The sequence below is a fragment of the Halichoerus grypus genome, chromosome 8 (assembly GCF_964656455.1).
Source record: "Halichoerus grypus chromosome 8, mHalGry1.hap1.1, whole genome shotgun sequence".
Classification (NCBI taxonomy): Eukaryota; Metazoa; Chordata; class Mammalia; order Carnivora; family Phocidae; genus Halichoerus; species Halichoerus grypus.
The window spans coordinates 51,446,123-51,467,719 of NC_135719.1; the positions used below are offsets into that span (position 1 = coordinate 51,446,123).

At 42.6% G+C, this 21,597-nt stretch overlaps 1 protein-coding gene across 11 annotated transcripts in view; it reads right to left on the reverse strand.

Annotated features, from left to right (window-relative positions):
- TLN2 (talin 2) overlaps positions 1 to 21,597 on the reverse strand; it is a 420,448-nt gene that overhangs the window by 244,366 nt on the left and 154,485 nt on the right. For 3 of the 11 annotated variants that reach the window (XM_078079258.1, XM_078079260.1, XM_036081096.2), the window contains 2 exons: positions 13,395 to 13,468; positions 7,145 to 7,229 (listed from right to left, as the gene is read on the reverse strand). The exons of 5 other annotated variants lie outside the window; for them this stretch is intronic. The gene's annotated coding sequence lies outside the window, so the exon portion shown is untranslated. The remainder of the gene's footprint in view (positions 1 to 7,144; positions 7,230 to 13,394; positions 13,469 to 21,597) is intronic. 3 more of the 11 variants (XM_036081089.2, XM_036081092.2, XM_036081099.2) reach the window with 1 other exon arrangement.

A 21,597-nucleotide genomic window follows, 5' to 3' on the forward strand; every position in this document is an offset into this window, starting at 1 on the left:
GATGTGCTTCAAAATCATGAGTGGGAAGACAGAAGGGTATAGACGAAACACAACTAAGGTTAACCCCTGTTGAACCTGGGTGGTGGACCTATAGTTGACTATAAAATTCTCTTCACTTTTGAATGTGTTTGAAAACTTTGGTGAGAAAAGGTATGAATAATCGATCTGGCAGGAAATTCCACTCCCACTCTGCTCAGTGAGCAAGCAAGCCCCAGAAAGACCATGGGAGAGACACAAGAATTTTCAGCAACTGAGCAAGCCCAGGGAAGGAAGTTTCTCTTGGGGCCCTATCCGGATCCCAGAAGTCATTCTATAGTTTACAACATGGCCCTTAAACACAGGCGCCAACTACTTAGCAGCACAAGCTCTTGCAGAGGGAGAAAAGCTCACTCTGCTGGACTGACTAGGAGAGAGAATACCAGCTCCTCATGTGACATCTTCCCAAGGGACGTTCAGGAGCAATTTTGTCTATAAGGGATTTTTGCTTCCAGCACTTATTTTAAAATTTTACCCTCACTTTTCATACCCTGAAAACAGAGAAAAAACACATTTACCCGCATGAAAGATATGAAATTTTAGTCACCCTCAAGGAGTCCGAGTCCCTGCCAACCCCACCTCAGAACTTCATTATAGGTGAGAAAACATCAATTTCTATCTTGTTTAACCCACTGTGGTTCATAGTCTATTCTGCGAGAAGTAGCAAAACTTAAACCAATTAACCCCGAAATAAATGCTACTTTCTCTTGGAAACCACCTCTACCCCCTTAGAAACATCTCCTTCCTCTGAACTTATCTCCTTCTGCTTATCTGTCAGAAGCCTCTGCATCCATGAAACGTGCAGGCCAAACAAACAAGGCCCACATTGTTATAGATGCTCCAGGGCCGATTTGTACTTCTGTCCTCCCTAGTTCAGAGCACTGAATATGCTTCCTCTAAATCCAAACTCCTGCGAACAGTGGCCAACAGAGGAGACAAGGGGCTTACTTTCACACAGCTCACGCCCCAGGCCTAAATCAAACTTTCCAAAGAGCCGGCAAAATGAATTGAGCATCCTGCTTGACCCCAATGCCCAGAGCCAAAAGTTCTCCTACAGGGGAGATGGAGGCATTTTTCACTACTTAGAGGTAAATGAATGGAAGAATATGTAACTAATTTGGGGAATATTCAGCATCAGATAATTTCAAAAAAGCATTTGAAACCTTATTCCCTTCTCCTGCTCTTTGAAGGGTTAGGTTCTGTCCCACTCTTCTAGAAGCTACATTCTAACCATGGGAGAAAGTTTTGATCAAGATTTAAACTGTGCAAATAGATTTGGTCCTCTAAATAATTTTTAAAAGATTTTATTTATTTGACAGAGAGAGAAAGAGATCACAAGTGAGGGAGGGGGGCAGGGGGCAGAGGGAGAGGGAGAAGCAGGCTCCCGGCTGAGCCCTAATGCAGGGCTCAATCCCAGGACCCTGGGATCATGATCTGAGCCGAAGGCAGACACTTAACCCACTGAGCCACCCAGGCGCCCCTAAATAACTTTTTTAAAAAAGATTTTTTAAAAAAACCTGAGCCAAAGTCAGATGCTTAACAGACTGAGGCATGCAGGTGCCCGCCCCCCACCCCAAATCACTTTCACACAAGTGTCAAGGGACCTGTATGACTGAAGATTAGTGATCTTTGTATAATGGAACCAAAAATGTCTCATACAGATTATAACCCTACTTGATTAGCACCCTATCCTATCCTTATAATCAATAAATATAAAAATTACAAATAGCCAACACAGAATTAGATTGTTCCAAGTTCTTAGTAGGGTAACCTTGGACTGCTTATCACTACTGTATTTTAATGTAGGAAATTATTCTTGGTAACCACTGCAACAAGGTAAATGTTGACCCCGATCTATGCACTAAGATTGGACCTCAGGGACGCCTGGGTGGCTCAGTCAGTTGGGCGGCTGCCTTCAGCTCAGGTCATGATCCCAGGGTCCTGGGATTGAGTCCTGCATCGGGCTCCCTGCTCGGCGGGAAGCCTGCTTCTCCCTCTGCCTGCAGCTCCCCCTGCTTGTACTCTCACTCACTCTCTCTCGCCTATGCTCTCTCTAGCAAATAAATAAATAAAATCTTTAAAAAAAAAAAAAAAACAAACAAGATTGGACCTCACTAAGGCCAGCTATCTCTTCCATAAGTCAACTAGGTGCTGCTCTAAAGATTTCCCTTTCATTCTCCGCTTCAGAGCGTAAACTGAATGGGTCAGTCTGTTTGGTAAGTAAGCGCTACCTGCACTTAGGCAGCAGGCATTAAAGCCACGACTTAACAGAGGGACCTAGAGTAACTCCACCCACTCAACCATGGGCTATCTGCCTATAAAGCAGAAGACCAACTCAAAGGGTCAAAGCACCTTTTCCCCACTTCCCAGCAGGGTTGAGGATATATGAAGCCCCACTTCTCACTTCAAATTCACAAAGGGAACATGGAGTAGGTAAGGACCACCACAGCCCCATTTCCAGTCACAGAATTCTGTATAATGAGTTCTTGGCCCCAGAGTATACCCACAGCAAGGACGGGGCTGGGATTAAGCAGAACTATTTTTCTTAGAGGGGCAGCAATTGTCTCGGGAGGGGCCGAGAGGGAGGGGAGGTCTGGTGTGTTGAGGAAAGGGTGTAAGATGTTGCAGAGAGGGACAAATCTTTTCTCACCTATGAAACCACACCTATGCCCCCAGCTGACCCCAGGATCTAAGAAGCACTTGCCCGCGGAGGCCTTGGAGGAGTCTCTGATCCAGATCTCAACTTCTTCACGGAAGCAGTGACGATGCTTCTGTCCCACAGGGCTGGTGTGAGGATTTCAACAGACACCAGGCTTCAAGTACCTAGATGCCTGACACATCAGGTCCTCAATACATGATGGCTAATTTTAAACCCCAGCTTATTGGCCCTTCAAAGACACCAGAGCCTGAAGCTATTATTCCAGCAGTACTCGTAGTGGTCAGCTTTCCCTGGCCGAGGGCACTTGCCCAGAGGCAGGCAGCATACCTTGAGATCAAATGGTTCTGGAGGAAGATGGAGGGCAGGGGGCTGTGGGAGTAAGACCTCCAAACATAAAGCGGGTTTCCAGGAAGGATGGGAAGACTGAGAGGCTACGCAAACCTGAGGCTGAGCCCAAGACGGCTGGTGTCACGTAAAAGGGAGAATCGGTTCAAACATGCTCCACAGAGGTGTGGGGCCATCAGGCTCAGAGAAGAAGGACTATAATCCCACCACAGACTGGGCTGTGACGGGAACGGATGCTACTTTGATCACAACACAGTAAATGCTGTTCTGGATTTCACATGCAGAATCGAGTCACAGGTAAAATCATGGAAGCCCTCACTAACGACAAAATATTACCAACTCTGAGCACTAGAAAATCAAAGGTACAGGGGCGCCTGGGTGACTAGGCCTCGGACTCTTGGTTTTGACTCAGGTCATGATGTCAGGGTGGTGGGATTGAGCTCCCCGTTGGGTAACCCACTCCGTGGGGGTCTCTGCCTCTCCCTCTTGCATGCTTTCTCTCCCTTGCATCCTTTCTTTGAGGAAAATCAAAGGTACAGCTGCCCCAAATGGAGAGGTGGATGGGGGCGGGGGGTGGTAAACAAGAAACAGCCTATATAGGAGACAGAACAAGAACGGAGAAGGCCGCTGAGGTACAGGGAGGAAGCAGCTATAGGACTGAAAATGGGAATCAATTGCAGGGAGGAAGGGAGACGGGGATGGTCAGGGTGAGCTCATCAGCAATCACAAGACCCCATAAACAGCTCTTAAAACTGATAACGTGAGAACTGGTGCTGCAAGCATAATATTTATCCATGTGGAAGTCACAAAAGTGAAAATGATCTACAGGAAAAAAAAAAAGGTGGTTGCTTCTGAAAAGGAAGACTAAGTGAGGGAAGAAGTGGGGTAAAAAAACCTTTGTTGCTTTTCATTCTAAGCTGTTCTGCAGGATTTTCTATTTTTAACCATTTGCATGTATTACTTTGACTTATATTATTTTAAATGAAAGATCCTCTCTAAGACTATTGCTTAGATCATAGCAGTAGGGTTTTCCTCAACCTTTACCACCACAGCTGGTCTTACAGTACGCTTACTTCTATTTTAAAGTCATGTTTAAACTCTGCAAGTAAACTAGTCATTTAATGGTTCTGGAAAGCTGTCCAATTCTGATTTGTGGCAAACAGAACAGCTTTGATGATCATATTAGGTCTTCAGAATATGGGACTTCACAGCTAAAATTCAGGATTTTTAAAGGTTTGTGCTCTATAGGAGACTATTTAAATGCAGACACAAATATTACAGAGCGCTTAAATCCATGAAATCTGATCTATTCTGAGAAAAGCCTCAAATCTTGAGCTCTCCACATGGCTGCCTAACTTTGAAAGAAATTAACTGATGAGCATAATTAGCCAAAAGTGTAAGGAAACAGCATATTCTATTATACTCATGTATTCTTAGGTTTAATTATGAAAAACAATCTGGAAATCATTGTTGTTCTGTAACATTTACGAGGCACAGAGAGCAGAGTGAGGAGCCTAGCACATGTCCGGGAACCCTGATCAAGGATGTGCTGCTAATTAGGATGATGCTAATTAGGACTCCCAGCCACTCAGGGAGCCCACAGGGGGGTGAGCAAGTGGCAGTACCTACAGCCAACAAGCAGAGGAATCCAAAGAATCCAGCTAATGGAGGATGGCAGGAAGACAAAAGTGCATAAGAGATTACATTTTTAATGAAGAAAAATAAGCACAGGAATGCACCTTCACTGATGTCATAGCTTTTAAGGGACTGATACAGAGTGACAAAGAGCTATGTAGATCCTGCTTTGAATTTTATAGATTCAAGACCCTCTCCGAAAACAGCCCTGGGAATTCAAAATTCCCAGAGAGCCAAAAACAATGTTTTTCATTTAAAATTGGTTTTTAAATATTTTTCTTACAAGCCTGCAGGGAAAATGGAGATAAGTTCAGAATATTACTTTTTTCTTTTCTTAAACCCAGAATACATCACGAGTCATTAAGTACAATGCTAAACAAGTCATTTATCATGTGTCCCTCACCGTCTACATTTTATCAATCTCTCTCTTCTCTCTCATGCACACAACCCTTTAAAAGCACACGTTTTTTTCCTGGGAAACATGGCGGTCTCCAATTCTTAATTGTTCATCCCTACAAGATCTCACCCAACAGTGCCTGGCCTTCTGAAATACTCAGAACACGACTGATTGATTGTATTTTTCATTCACTAAGTTGTATTCAGACTCAGCCAGGCCCAGGTCCCTTAAAGCAATTCTCCTCTCGCTGGTTTATGTCAAAATAAAAGCTCCTGCTAGCATTTATTCACGACTTTAGACACTCGCCGAAGTGTCAAGATTTCAGGTAATTTCTCATATCCTTACACGTTTCAGACAAATGTTTCTGTTGTTGTTGTTTGATCTAGTTTTTCCCTAAAAAGGGCAGTGAAATAAATATCCCCAGGAAGCAACCCAAATGAACCATACAAATCAGGCAGTAAACTAAGAGAGTTGGGTTGACAGGAGGGAATACAAGGTAAGTCTGTCAAATTTCATTTAAGTTTCCAGAAAATAGGAATGTTAAAGGAAAGTCAGAAATCCCTGGGGGAGGAATTCCAAAGGACTGAACCACTGTGTTCCAATCAATGTAGGCCACAGTATAATTTCACAGAACTTCCCAAAGCAGCCGGGATTGTGTAGGCATCCTGAAGGAGGTGTAATTGTTGCTCCTTCCCCACATTATTTTCCTGTCCTAGTCATTCAGTCCTCCACCCATGCTGCCCCCCATACACATCCCTACACCCCATGGAGAAGTAAATGGAAAGTACAGTTTTCCATTCTGTATGGACCCATGGCAAAAGAATGCACTTGGCACACTGCTTTCAGATCTGAAATCCTGGGAAAACCTTAGGTCTGCTGTGCTTCCTGCCCAGTGTGCCCAGGCCCTTTCATCAAATAGGACCTCATGGTGCCCCCTGTAGGTCCTCAAAGGGCAACATGCACAACAAAATGGGTCCTGGGCAGGACAGCGCCCTTCCTCTTCCCCATTCTATGTACATGTGATCCCACTGCTCTCAGCTCAGAACTCTTGGCCATACCCTTCACCGCCACCCAGCCCTACCCTCCTCACACACGATCTTTGCACTGGTCTCCCTGGAGTCAGGCATCCAGGCCACCACATCCCTAGCTCTCAGTGTCCCCACATTTCAGGTACACACCTATCTGTCAGATACCACCTGGCCAGAGGCTGCCCACAATGGTGGGAAGGGAGGATTCTGTACGCTTTTATCCAACAACTTAAAACACTGTCGAGTTTATGATTTTTTAAGATTTTATCTATTTGTCAGAGAGAGAGAGAGAGAGAGAGAACACGAGCAGTGGGGAGGAACAGAGGGAGGGGGAGAAGCAGGCTGGGCTGGGCCAGGCTTCGTTTTACAGATGAGTATATGAAAACCAGTAAAGATCAACCTGTCCCCAGTTGTGCAGCTGGTCAGGAACAGAACCGGTAAGCCTGGTGTGTCACAATATGGTTTTTGAGTGTAGGGGCATAAACCAGCGCTTCTTAACCTGTCAAAGGTCGATCCAGGCATACCGAGGACCTGCAGAAGATCACCTTTGTCCCTGCCGAGGGTACATCACACACGGCTACTTGGGATCATGCAGCCCCACCCAGGACTATCAAAGAGAGAAAGCCATAACCTATACCCAAAGTTTATCTCATGTTAGAGCAACTGTGTGCCATCCCTGGAGGGCTCCAAGAACCACCAAGCAGTTTCACGGTGCAAAGACTACTACAATTTTCTACATTAATTCATTATCCCATACTTCAAAAATGAAACGTTTATAAAGCCCACGGGTGTGAAAAATGAGAATTCATGCAGGGAAGCTAAACACAGCTCCTCATCCCGTCTTGAAGGCCCCTATCTTCACCCTACCCAACTACCAGGTGGAAAAAATAAACATCAATGCAAGTAGCAAGACCGGCAGCGACATGCCTGCCTCAGAAAATGTCAAATGAGACAGTGTAAGTGACAATGTTTCAACACTTATGTTTTTATCAATGCAGGGGAGCAGCTAATGATAAGAAGATATATTTTTTTTCAAGGACTCACCTGAATTCTCAGTTTACGTAAAGAGTTGATTTCCCTGAAGATATCCTAAAGCATCTGAGAAGCCTTCCAACAGCAATACCTAAAACTAATAAAAATCATTGGAATCAAGTTATGTTAGAGATGTCAGTTTTTGGAGAAAAAAAATCTCAATCTATACATTGGTCATTTCCCCCCACACTAAGCATGAAAGGAAGTAACTCAGGAAACAATGAATTTCCGCTACAACACATGGGCTGGGAATTTTCTTTACCAACAGGGCATTGAGGTCCCAAGACAGTTATTTCAAAGACCAAAATTATGTTACTGTTGGCAAAGAGGTAAAAACACATTTTTTTCCCCTTCCCTGTGGTAGAACTACTTAATGGTTTCAAATTTAAACAAAGACCCCATATATACATTTCCTCACCCACTTGCCCCCACCCCCAGTGTTTAAAACAGAGATCAGGCACTCTTAGTCCTTTTTAAAATTAGTTTATATGAGCTCTTCTTGTCTCATTCACCCTATTCCTACGTAGTTTCTCTAACGTGTCTGTGAAGTGGCCCCTTCTTGCTTCAACTGATCCCATCCATTCCCAGTTCTCTGAGCCATTCACAACTGACCAGTTAGCACCTCAGTCCCTCGAAACCCAATTTGAAGCAGAGAAGCAGCACCATTAACTGCAAAAATCAAAATGTCTCAGCCACAGTTAACAAACAGGTATCTGAGGGACAACATGCATGTGAATCAATGAAACAGAACAGCCAGATACAGAACCAAGTATTCATATGAAATACACCAAGTATATAAGGAATCATATCTGGGTAGGTGTGTGAGACTGGTTCATAAATGGTGCTGGTTAGCTATCGAGGAGGGAAAGAACAGTCTAGATCTCTACCAATGAAAAAATAAACTCCAAATAGAATCAGAGGAGTACGAGAAGAATACACTAATAATTTTATAATATACAGACAGAAAAGGCCTTTCTAAACATGACATCAGGGGCGCCTGGCTGGTTCAGTTTGTAAAGCGCACGATTCTTGATCTCGGGGTTGTGAGTTCGAGCCCCACATTGGCTGCAGAGATTGCTTAAAAATAAAATCTTTAAAAAATAAATAAAAATAAACCTGACATCGAAAACTGAAACTATAAAGGACTGAGACATTTGGCTGGTTACCTTTATAAAATCTCCAATTTATGAAAAAAAACCTTAAATTTATGAATGGCAAAATTAAGTCAAAAATAAAAGCAAAGAACAAAAGGTGATATTTCCATCCAAGGGTGAAATAAGAAACTAGGTAAAATATTTACACAACATACACATAAAGGTTGCTATCCTTATTAAGCAAAAAATTAAGCAGTAAGAAAATACTCCCCTCGAAATGGACAAAGCCAATAAACTTTCCATGAAAAGAATTATAATAGCAATAAACATGTGAAAAAATAATCAACTACACTAACAATGAAAAAATACAACTTTAGAAAATTGAGGGTTTTTTTAACCTGTCAGACTGATAAAGATGTCAAAGACTGGTAACAGCCAATGTTACAAACGTAGCTCATGATGTAACCCACCACTTATTTTGTCCACGTGTGAAATGACACATTCTTTGATCCAGCATTGCTGCCTCTAAGGATTTACTCAAAGTAGTTAACTAACTGCATAAGCGGAAAGGTGGACATACATAGCATTATTAGTAATTATGAGAGAAAACAAGTCAATGTCCTCAAGATTCACAAACAGGAGACATGTGAAATAAACCATACAGACGCTGGAAATAATGATAGAGGTAGGTCTGTATTTATTGATATGAAAAGATATCCACGTGAATAAGATAGGTAAATGACCATGCACACCGTGATTCCATTTGTATGTGCATGTTCCCAGATGTCCTAAGACTTATCTAGAAGGATGTTTATCAAAACAGTTACAATTACCCCTGATTATTGACATTTCAGAGGATTTTCACTTCTAATACTGTTTGAATTTCTTATAATGAGCATGATTTTTCCAAAGAATACAATGGAGCCGTATTTAAATCCCATGCTCAAGTGTCAAGTGTTACACTACATAGATTTCTACTTGCTTTTTGTCAGTTTTTCTCTCCAGCTAGTGACATTTGTATCACAAATGTGCTTGTAATGAAGCCTGACTAGAGTTCCCTTCCTCATCTCCAGCTCCTGCTCATCCCCCAGAGCCACCCGTCTTGGCCTTTGGGTTTCTAAGACACACCTGTATCCTTATTATAAATGCCCCCCCCCCTTTTTGAAGGTAAGCAGCTCAATTTAGTTGGTTACTTGTGACCAAACGAGTACCACATAATACAGCGCTGCTTTTTATTTTCCATCTTCTCAATCATCCCATCCCATTTGAAAATAGTTCAGTAAACCGTGTAATCGCAAGAATGAAGATTTATCACATATAATGTCATGTAATGTTTATGACCTACAGCTGAAGAAACTGAAGCAAGAGACTCCAAGCTAGTAGAACAAAGGCAAAACTCTTTCAAGAGACAGGTAGATTCATTCCTGACTGATAAGAGAACTGATGAAAAGACTATTTGAATAAGAATAAAAACAAATGGGACATACTTGTCCAGATGGGCCATTTCTATGGTTAAAATATCCTCCACTATAATTTTTTTTTTTTTAAAGATTTTATTTATTTATTTGACAGAGAGAGACACAGCGAGAGAGGGAACACAAGCAGGGGGAGTGGGAGAGGGAGAAGCAGGCCTCCCGCAGAGCAGGGAGCCTGATGTGGGGCTCGATCCCAGGACCCTGGGATCATGACCTGAGCCGAAGGCAGACGCTTAACCAACTGAGCCACCCAGGCGCCCCTCCTCCACTATAATGTTTTAACCACTTCACTGATTTATTTTTATTGGATTATGTTTATCTATGAAAAGCCTTTTTTTTTTCTTTTAGACTATAAAATACAGTAATGTTTTCCCATAATGGGACCATTATGTTCCATTTATCTCCAGCAAACAAATTTATTCTTCTCATTGCCCTATTTTTAAAGGTTGAGAAGTTCCACATAATGCATGAATCCTCCTAATACCAAAATTATAAACCTGGTTAAAAAGCTATAATCCCTTGTAGACATACAAATCCCTTTATAGGTGTGTTGGATGTAAAGTACAAATCTAATTAATCCTTCTCCATCTCCTGGAGGCTCCCTCTCTCCCAAAAACAATGTCCCTAGAAAGTAGACAAAAGGACAAGAACCACTATCCCATTTCAGAAATGAGTAATCATGAGCCTTAACCAAGGATCTGTGTCTCCAGGGCATAACTCAGACAAACGCACAGGCCACCCAGGGCCATCCCCTGGCCTCTTTCTTCTCACCCCTCCTCAGTCCAAAGGACTCTTTCCAAATGGATAGTTGGGGGCAGGGGAATGGGGAGCCAGACAAGTCTACATCTGAGGCTGAGACACATCAGGATTTGAGACAAAATATTGCATTTAGGGGAGCACAGTGGTTAAAGGTAGAGAATGATCCTGGATCTGTCATTTACCCGTCACTTGGCCTTGATGTGCCTCAACCTCTCTGTGCCTCAGTTTCCTCCTCTGTAATAATGCCCAGCACAAGAGCTGTTTGTGAGGATTAAAGAAGATAGTCCATCTAAAGCAATCAGCAATACTCAAGAATCAAACTTGGTGGGAGCACTGATGGGAACAGCCCATGGTAGAAACTCACTGTTCATTGCCTGATCATAGTAAGGTTCCTAAAAGAACTCTGGAACAGAATATGTATCTACCTAGGACACTTACTTATTAAAAGTGCTTATTTTTAACATGCATAAGACCCTTCCAATTAAATAGAAACTTAATTTAAAGGTACCAGAAGAATATTATTTAAGGACCTCCACCTTAAAATAGACTTCTTTGAATCATCATCTGATATATCATTTGGCAGCTCCCATGTTGTACCTTTTCTGAGCATTTTGAGAGAGGCACAGGTAGCTGTGACCAAAAGGCGGCAAAAGCTACTGACTTGTCACCACCAGCAGGACATTATGACTGGACTTAAGTGCTTTTGTATCCTGGACCACGTGCTCCTTGCTCCAAGAAGCTCCAACACACCTCTCAAGAGTCCTTGGTCACTCATCACCAGAGCAGATATAGTAATACTTCGATATTTCAGACACAGAAATGAAATGAGAATGTATAGGGGCGCCTGGGTGGCTCAGTCAGTTAAGCGTCTGCCTTTGGCTCAGGCCATGATCCCAGGATCCTGGGATCGAGGCCCACGTTGGGGTCCCTGCTCAGTGGGGAGTCTGCTTCTCCCTCTGCCCATCCCCCTACCACTTGTGCTCTCTCTCTATCAAATAAAATCTTTAAAAAAATGAGAATATATAAAGTTCTTAACTCAGTGCCTTAGAGCAAAGTGCCCCCAAAATGGTACATCCACTACTGATTATCATCTTAACAGCACTGAAGAAACAAAACTCATATTAAGTAATCTGACTGAGACCATACAAGGTATTTTTTCACTGTGAGGGTTTTATGGACACTTGTTTTCCACATTTCACTCAGCATAATCCACATAGCAGTGTGGGGCCAAGGTGAATGGGGATCTGAGGAGGCAAGGTTTCTAGCCATAAAGGGCCTTCACAAGGCTTGTGGCAGGAATCTCGCTATGTGGTACATATCCGAAGCAGCTAAGAACACCTCTGCCCTAACATTTCACTAAAAGACGGGGTATTGAATGGAGCACTGGGTGTTATACGCAAACAATGAATGAATCATGGAACACTACATCAAAAAACTAATGATGTAATGTATGGTGATTAACATAACATAATAAAATAAAATTAAAAAAAAAAAAGACGGTATAGTGGAGCGCCTGGATGTCTCAGCTGGTTGAACGTCCAACTCTTGGTTTTGGCTCAGGTCGAGATCTTAGGGTCCTGAGATGGAGCCCCACGTCGGGCTCCATGCTCAGCTTAGAGTCCGCTTGGGATTCTCTCTCCCTCTCCCTTGACCCTCCCGCTCATGCATGCTCTCTCTCTCTCTCTCAAATAAATAAATCTTAAAAAAAATAAAATAAAAGGGCATAGTGTAACAATACACACAAGCTTTGCCCTAACACCATCTACATGAGCCTAAAAATCAGGAGATGGGCCAATATGAACACATTTTGATATTTTTACTGTCCAAAGTTAACAAAAGTGCTTTTGTAACATAACACCAAGCAAAGCAGAGAAAATCTAAATTTAGCTGAAGATGAGAAAGGTATACAGTTCACCCTTGAACAACGTGGGTTTGAACTGTATGGGTCCACTTATATGTGGATTTTTTTTTTTTTATACAGTACAGTACTGTAAGTGTATTTGCTCTTATGATTCTCTTTTCTCTAGCTTACTTTACTGTAAGGGCATAGTATATAATACATATAACATACAAACTATGTACTGACTGTTCATGTCAACAGTAGGTTACATCAGTAGTTAAATTTGGGAGGAGTCAAAAGTCACATGCAGATTTTTGACTGGGGGCGGGGGTGTCAACTTTAACCCCAGTGCTGTTCATAAGTCAACTGTATTACTTTGAGCTTGAAGTTAGTACTAACATTGGACAAATATTATTACTAATTCCTCAAACCAAAATCCAAGAAGCAAATAAACCAAATAGTTCTTCAGGAGCCCTAAAATAAAGACAGGAAGAGACAAAGAGTAAAGAGAAATTTTGAAAACAAAATTCTCCCCATGTCCTACAACACCTACCACTTGCCAAAGATTTATCCTGCTTTTTTCTGAAACCATGAGAAGTTTTCCAGTCTCAGTACAGCTCAATGTTTATAGAGTCCAGCTCTGCTGTCAGAAGGTATCTGACTCCAAAGGTGAAATGCCCCATTCTGTTTTCATGGCCTCCTCCCTGCTGACTTTCCCGCTAGAGGCTGGGTGCTGGGGTCAAAAGAAACTCAACCCCTCTCTCTCTCTCTGTCAAGTAAATAAATAAAATCTTTTTTTTTTTTTTTTTTTTAAAGATTTTATTTATTTATTTGAGAGAAAGAATGAGATAGAGAGAGCATGGGGGGGGGGAGGGCCAGAGGGAGAAGCAGGCTCCCCGCTGAGCAGAGAGCCCGATGCGGGACTCGATCCCAGGACTCCAGGATCATGACCTGAGCCGAAGGCAGTCGCTTAACCAACTGAGCCACCCAGGCGCCCAAATAAATAAAATCTTAAAACAAAACAAAAAAAACCTCAAGCACAAGCTCAAGGCATCAATGCCCAAGGCCCTCAGAGATGAGAAATGATAAGCTACCTTGTTCTATGCAGGGCAAAGAGAAAAGCTCCAGAAATCTCTTTGCATTCCTCTCAAAGCAGTATTCCAGCAACCTAGGAAGTCAGGGGTGTTATATGCAAAAAAAAAAAAAAAAAAAAAAAAAACAACAGAAAAAAGATTCTCAGTATAAATGTGGGAAAGGCTGGTTTAAACAACATTAAAGAGTTTCTCCAATGCAGAACATTCTGGACCCCTTAAGATGCTAATATTGATCATGAATAAGTAGCTCCAACCTCATTTGTACACAGACTCCTCTACTCCTGGGGTCCATGTCCTGCGACAAGTGCCTCACACAACAGTCAGGAAAATGTTATAATTAGATTTTTATGCAAATGATTATTGAAGGCTCACTCTGTCCTACTACATTCACAATTGCATGACTAAGCTCAATGCCCCTAAAGGATCAGTTAATGACGCAAACAGTGTTAAGGCAAAGCCCGGGGAAACATGTGTTTACCATGAGGACTGGAGAGGTGCTAGGATTATACCAGTTGCCTCACTCCCTCTTCTACACTTATCAGACAGAAAAACTTGAGAGATGCCATGAATTCCTTCTTGTTCTGTAATTCCCTGTTCCTCTTCTCTCACAAATTTACAGACACTTAGAATCAGACGAAATTAATAATCTGAGTAACTAGAACGTGGGGTTCATGGGAACAGGGACTGTATTTGGTGCAGGGCTATCCCCCAGCCCTTGAGCAGTGTGGGTACAAAGGTGCCCCACCAATACTGGACTATGTGAAGAGAGAAGTAAGAGAGCTCATGTAAGTGTATCATTAACTCACCACTTTATCAACTGGCCAAAATATGCATTGTACAGGTTTCTATTTTAGATTGACTCTAAAATGCTCAAACTTCCTATTTCTTTTTCTCAAAATGTTTTATCTTCCCCCACTTCATTTCCACCATCGTGTCCTGCACCCCCCTCAAAAAATATATTTTTCCTTATGGCTTTTGGGTTAGAAGAAAATTTTTGTCTCTAGACTATCGCATTCAGTATATGGTTACAGCCAATTGTTCTCAATAAAAGCCCAATTAACTAACATTCAAATGACTAGGAATTCCAATTAATCAGAGCTATGAAGAGAGTCTCCTTTGCGGAAAGGAAGAACAAACACATTTATCTTTCAGAAGGCTGTAACCACACACCAAAAAGCTTTTATCGCCAATTTGCTGAAAAAAAGCAACTGAGCATGGAATACAGACATCAAGAAATATCCTATGTTATTAATTTCAAGGTTCTGAACATAATGTTTACAATAACCCTGGGATGTTACAATACCTTCAAATGAACAAATAAGAACTTCAACATTTTTGCCAAACTCAATTCACTATGACAAAATCGGTGAAGGCATTTTAGAAAAATTTCTAACAACTGTGTTTTTTTCTTTAAGGAAGAGGGAAGAAAAGAGCTGGGAAATACTGCTCTAGTTCCTCCTTGGTCACTCCAAAAATTAAATCGATTAGACCCTTCCCTACTCCCATTTCTGCTACAGAGCCGTTCATGGCCAGGGTTTTCCTATGGCAGTTCCCAATCTTAGCTGGGCTGTGTTCCCATCTATTGTGGCAGTCCTGCATGCCCCCTGCAAGCCAGCTCTCCCCCAGCCCCAGACTAAACCAGCTGGGACAAGCATTTGAGTTGTGTCCTCAGCTCCCAGGCTGCAGGGACCTCGAGGGCCTACTTCCTCACCTCCCACCTTACCTGTCCTGAAAGTCGGTGCTCCTTCTCAAACCCTTCACCCTCTAAGCTGCTTCCCCTGAGGTGGCCCTTGACCCCCAGCCTCCCACGCCTAAAATATTCTCCCCACACTGCTATTCACCTGGCTGCCCAACAAGTTCCACCTACTCTGGGGAGACTTCATCAACCACAACTCTCTCTCTGCACTTAACCATGTTACATTGAAATCATCTATTTAAGTGTATATAGTCCCCCACTAGATTGTGAGCTCTTAGAAGCAAGAACTGTGGCTTCCTTCATAGTCCTAGCCTCGGCTAGAGCATAGTTCCTAACACACATTAAGTATTCACGTATCAAATATATCTTGTATTAATAACTCCAAGACACTGGAGTAGGGGGCTTTAAAAGGCTGGGGTAGAGCCAAACAGTCAGGATTGGGTCAGGTGTCTGAACGTGTGTGTGCCTAGGTATGTGTGAATGTGCATACATGTACAGAAGAGAAGGGGCTGCCTTGTTCTATGATCACCCTCCTGTACCTCAGAGTCACCCCTGTACCTCAAAGTCAAGGTCCCAGTTAAAGCCCCCTTTTCCTTTTTTAATCCCAGGGATTGGCTGAGGTCTCACTCTTCTGCCACAAACCTTTGAGTAAGCTTCTCTCCTATTTGGCCCGGTGTTAATTAGGGAACTATATCATTATTATTTATTCCCTCTTTCCTATCCCAAAAGCAAGCAAAGGTTTTAGGAGGTTCAATGATTAGAGAACAGGACAAAAAAATAACCCTCTACAAGCTATGACCTCATCCCTAACCCCTAAAGCAAATCTGTCCTCTCAGTCACTCCAACTTGGACTCTGTGGGAGAGCACAAAGCCACGCCGAGTACCAACAGTGGAACTAGAGGTACAAGAAGAGGCATATGTTATCATCGACTACCTGAGCATGTCTTAGAAAGGTGGGGCGAAAAGCTGCAGTGAAGATACCACAAAGGGACAACTGTATGGTGGAATATTATTTGGCACTAAAAGGAAATGAGCTATCAGCCATGAAAAAGACTCAGAGGAAACTTAAATGCATGTTACTAAGTGGAAAGCCAATGTGAAAAGGCTACGTACTATAGGATTCCAACCATAGGACATTCCAGAAAAGGTACAACTATGGAGTAAAGAGACCAGTGGTTGCCAGAGACTGGAGAGAGGGAGGGATGAATAGATGGAATAGAGTTTTTAGGGCAGTGAAACTACTCCGTATGATACTGTAATAGTGGATACATGTCATTATACATTTGTCAGAGCTCACAGAATGTACAACACATGTCTGATGTATAACAGTGAACCCTAATGTGAAGTATGGACTTTGGGTGATTATGATGTGTCCACAAAGGTTCACTGATTCTAACAAACGTACCCTTTGGTAAGGGATGCTGGTAGTTGGGGAGGCTGTGTACGTGTGTGGTGAGTGGGTATATGGAAACTACATACTTTCTGTTCCATTTGCTCTGAACCTAAAAGTGCTCTAAAAAAAAAAAAAAATCTGTGAAAAAAAATTAACATTAAAAAAAATTTTTTTTAAAGCAAGAAAGGAAGGTGAGGTGTTGGTTCTCCATATGCCCCCCCACCCCCGAGGCACCAAAGCCAGGGAAATACCTACAGGGGCCCTCACCACCGTAGGGAAGAGCCCAGGGACAGAGCGAGGGTGAGACAAGGGGGGTTGGGCATTAGAAACAGTGATGAAGAATCCAGGGGCCACCTCTACATCACTTGTACGTAACAGAGTAGTGAGGTTGAGCAGGGGCTGCCCGGGCAGTGTTCTAATCTGCTAGAACTGACCCTAAGTAGCTGTAACCTCCTTATTTTTATTCTCACTGCCACCTCAGCCTCTAATTTGAGGGCTATTCGCCCATACTAGCACCTTAAGAACTGCTTCTGTAGTGTAACAACTCAACTAAAGGACGAGACGAGAAAATGTGACTTCCTCAAGTGGTAAGCCATCTGGTTTTCCTCAGCAGTGGAAAACTCATCAACTGTAATAGAATATCCCAAGGCTGCACCCAGGAGAAGGAATGGGCATCCTATTTAGGAGACGTGCTGAACTCCCACAAACGCACAGAATGGCTCATTCCTCCAGCCCTCGATGCATGGTTGCCTGGGTGCCATGAGCCAACGTATGACAACATAAAAGCAATGGCAAGAATCAAAGTGCACTGTGAAATTTCATCAGCCTCTGGGCAACATAAAATAAGGACCACAAACAAGAACATCGGGTCATTTGGAAGGATGGTTTGGCTCATCAAGTACAAACTAGCTACTCAGGTATACACAATGTGAAAATCAGGGACACTTATTTTTTATAAGTAAGAACATATCATCACTTGGCTCTGATTAGTAGCTATTGTATCCCTCAAACTTCATCTTTCAAAAGCACTTTTGCTGCCCTAACATCTCCTACTATGTGCACTTGGGTCTTCATGAATTGCCACCTGACAAATTTTTCAAAAATTAAATTCCTCTTATCTTTCCTCATCTGGCTAGATTCTTTACGTATTAGTAGGTCTCCCCTACTCTTGCTGTCCTCTCAATTTCCAGGGATCTTGTAGATTTCTCTGTGTAATTTGGCGATTCATTACATCATGTTGTATTCATTCTAATACAGGTTCTACAGGGTTCTACGACTATGTCAGGTAAGGTATACTCCAGTGCTCAGTGCAGAGCCTGGTGCTGGGTCACCAGGGCCAGTGGCATACTGGTTCCTTTACACTCCTGCAGGGTCAACATGGGCAGTGTGGGTCCTCTGAGCCTCACCTCACTCCCGTGCAAAAGGCAGAGAGGAAAACATCCCTCACAAGCCAACCCAAGGACCACAGAAGCATAAGGCCAGGGCAAACATGCCTGTAATAAATACCAACTTTCTTCTTCCCATGTGTGACCTCCTGGCTATATAACTGGCATAAAATCTCAGAGCAAGAATGAAGACTCACGGGAGGCTTGGCTGGCTCAGTTGGTGGAGCGTGCAACTCTTGACCTCGGGGTTATAAGTTCAAGCCCCACCACGGGTGTAGAGATTACTTAAAAATAAAATCTTTAAAACAAAAGAAAACAAGGACCCACCGCTTTCCTGTATTCCTTTCGGGACATTTTCGCCATTCGTAATTATAGTATGTGGTTTTCAAATAATGGCTTCAAATTAAGGGCAGTTATTTCTGAGTGATGGAGTTTCAGATATTTTCTTTAAAACTTCACGCACCATGTAAATACTTAAGAGTTCCTGCTAAAAAGTTCAAACACCCATGAAGTAAAGGGAATATTTTAACGAACCCCTAAGTCCGCATCCTTCTGATTCCACGGTTATCAATTCACGGGCAGTCATTTCATCCAGAGCCTCTCCCCGCTCTGTGCCAATCACCCTCACTGGCCATTCATTTGAGGCAAATACCAAATACCATACCATTTCATCCTAACAGTTTTATAAAACGAGTATTTTTCATCAGAAAATGAAGAAAGCTGTTGTCACTTAGAAAAAATTTAAACTGGGGCGCCTGGGTGGCTCAGTCATTAAGCATCTGCCTTCGGCTCAGGTCATGATCCCAGGGTCCTGGGATCGAGCCCCGCATCGGGTTCCCTGCTCAGCGGGAAGCCTGCTTCTCCCTCTCCCACTTCCCCTGCTTGTGTTCCCTCTCTCACTGTGTCTCTGTCCTATAAATAAATAAATAAAATCTTTAAAAAAGAAAAAATTTAAACTTATGCCTATCTGAGTTAGAGCCACCCCGTTCCCTGTTGCACACAGCAAGACCCGGATGACCTAATAGGGACTCAACAGGCTCAAGTTAGGAATCCTGGCACTACAGGAGCTGGCTGGGTGAGTGTGGACAGGACTTCCCCCCCGCCCCACCACTCTCTGCCCAGAGATCCCTGCTCCCAAGGAGGAAACTCAGGACGTGAGGTCTCTGATGCTCCAGGTCGTCTGCTTGGGCATAACTAGGACTTTCTACTTTTATATGTTTCTCTGGCATTCCCAGCAATGGCTCCACTAACTGGGGTAACTTAGCCTTTACTTGCTCTTGGTGAAAAAGAACAAATACATATTCTAGTAGCAAAGTCTTCTCTAGAACCAAGTTTCTTCCATAATACCCTTATATTAAAAAAAAAAAAAAACTTTCCATTCTTCTTCTTCCTCAATCTCTTGAAATTAAAAAAAACAAAAAAAACAAAAAAAAGAAGTAGAACCCTACTTGAGTCTCTTGTCTCTACCCGTAGAGAATCAGTAAAAGCAATTCTCATGCTTCCTCCCCTGCCCTGAGGTGAGATAACCAGTCTACCCACAGAACTGATCTGTTAAAAATCACTGATGCAGGTGGCCAGAGGCCTTTGGGGAAGGATGACTCCCCAGAGCATCCACTGTGGTCCCCTCTAAGGTAACTAAAATCATTAAAAAATTATTTTGGATCAACTCGTAATTCAAATATAAAACTACTCAGGGCATTGTGCAAGTTGTGTACCTCACGGTGGCCTTTGATTCTCCGTATCTGTACTACCCAATATTATGGCTACTAGCCACACAAAGCTGGGGAGCACTGGACGTGTGCCTACTCTGTATCAGCGTGTGCAGTAAGTGTTAAGTCCAGAGATTTGGAAGGCTTAGTACAAAGAAGTAAAATACTTCATCAATAATTTTTATGTCTTTTGAAATGTTAACATTTTGATGTACTGGGTTAAATAAAATATATTTAATTTCACCTTTTTAAAATGTGGCCATTAGAAAAATCTAAAATTCTGGGGCACCTGGGTGGCTCAGTCGGCTAAGCCTCTGCCTTTGGCTCAGGTCATGATCTCAGGGTCTGAGATCGAGCCCCGCATCGGGCTCCCTGCTCAGCGGGGAGGCCTGCTTCTCCCTCTCCCTCTGCTGCTCCCCCTGCTTGTGCTGGTGCTTCCTCTCCATCAAATAAATAAATAAAAAATCTTTAAAAAAATAAAATTAAAAAAAAAGAAAATCTAAAATTTTAAGTCTCCTTTCTAGTACAGTGCTTCTCTAGATTCTAATTCCTTTTCATAATGGCATAAATATGTTTCAGGTTAACCCAGCCTAACTAGAGTTACTTGGATATAACCCTAAAGCTAAAGTTAATTCACTTGGACTTGTTTTTGATTATCTTGTATGCTTCCCCTAATGGTTCCTGCCAATTCCCATTAAGATTTGAATATTTAAGTGTTCCAGTAAGACCATTACAGCTACCTTGAGCATAAAATACCACGTAATCATCAGATAGACCCCTTCAGAATGAGAATCAAAATATTTAAATGTTGTGCTATTTAAAAAGCAATTCCCAGTCCATATTTTTTTTATCTCACAATCGGAATATGATAACATTTCTTCTGGCTGTTATGACCTTGGGTATTAAAATTACACTCTATGCAGCTGAGAAAATATACAGACCCACATTTCTACTCTTAGACAAGGGAGGGCTGGGCATCTTCCATAAACCAGGAGAGCCACTCACCTGCCTTCTACTCGTTTACAGGGGATGAAATCATGAACATCTGATTTAACTGAGTACTGAACACTGATTTTTTTTTTTTTAAGATTTTATTTATTCATTTGACAGAGAGAGATACAGCGAGAGAGGGAACACAAGCAGGGGGAGTGGGAGAGGGAGAAGCAGGCTTCCTGCCGAGCAGGGAGCCCGATGCGGGGCTCGATCCCAGGACCCTGGGATCACGATCTGAGCCGAAGGCAGATGCTTAATGACTGAGCCACCCAGGCTCCCCTGATTTTTTTTTTTAAGTTTTATTTATTTTAAAGAGAGAAAGTGCCTGAGTGGGGGGGGGGGGGGAAGGAGGGGCAGAAGGGAGAGGGAGAGAGAATCCCAAGGAGACTCCACACTAAGTGTACAGCCCAACTCGGGGCTCCATCCCAGGACCCTGAGATCACGATCTGAACGGAAACCAAGAGTCAGATGTTCAACCAACTGTGCCACCCAGGTGCCCCTGATTTTCTTTTTTAAAGGAAAAGTCAAACATTATGCCTGACCTCTGAAGGTCAGTGGACTTCAGGGTGCTTGCCAGTTATGTTTTCCTAATGGTCAGCAGGGATCAGAGTAAGTTGGACCTTTTTTCTTTTTTCCATGACTCCATGGAAATAGAGGAACTAAGTAAAACCTCCATTATCTAGCCCAATGGTACCCAAAGGGTGGTCTGCCCACCACCAGTGTGTGACTGGTCTGAAGTACAGAAATGGAGAGTAAACATTTGGAAACTATTATAGCAATTTAACAATTCATGTTGGCTAAATGTGATTAAAAAATGCTTCTATTTTGTATTTTTCTCAAATATTTCATTTTTATTGCATTTTGCAGAAGTAGGCCAGTCCAAAACAAATTATAAATTAACTGACCCTTCATTTCAGAAACACTAAACCTACTCACCAGAAACCCCAATTTCCTGGTCATCTCATTCTCCACGTTTAAGAGTTGGGGGCAGAAGGAAGCACAAGCGGGAAGGGAGCTGGGGCTCTGT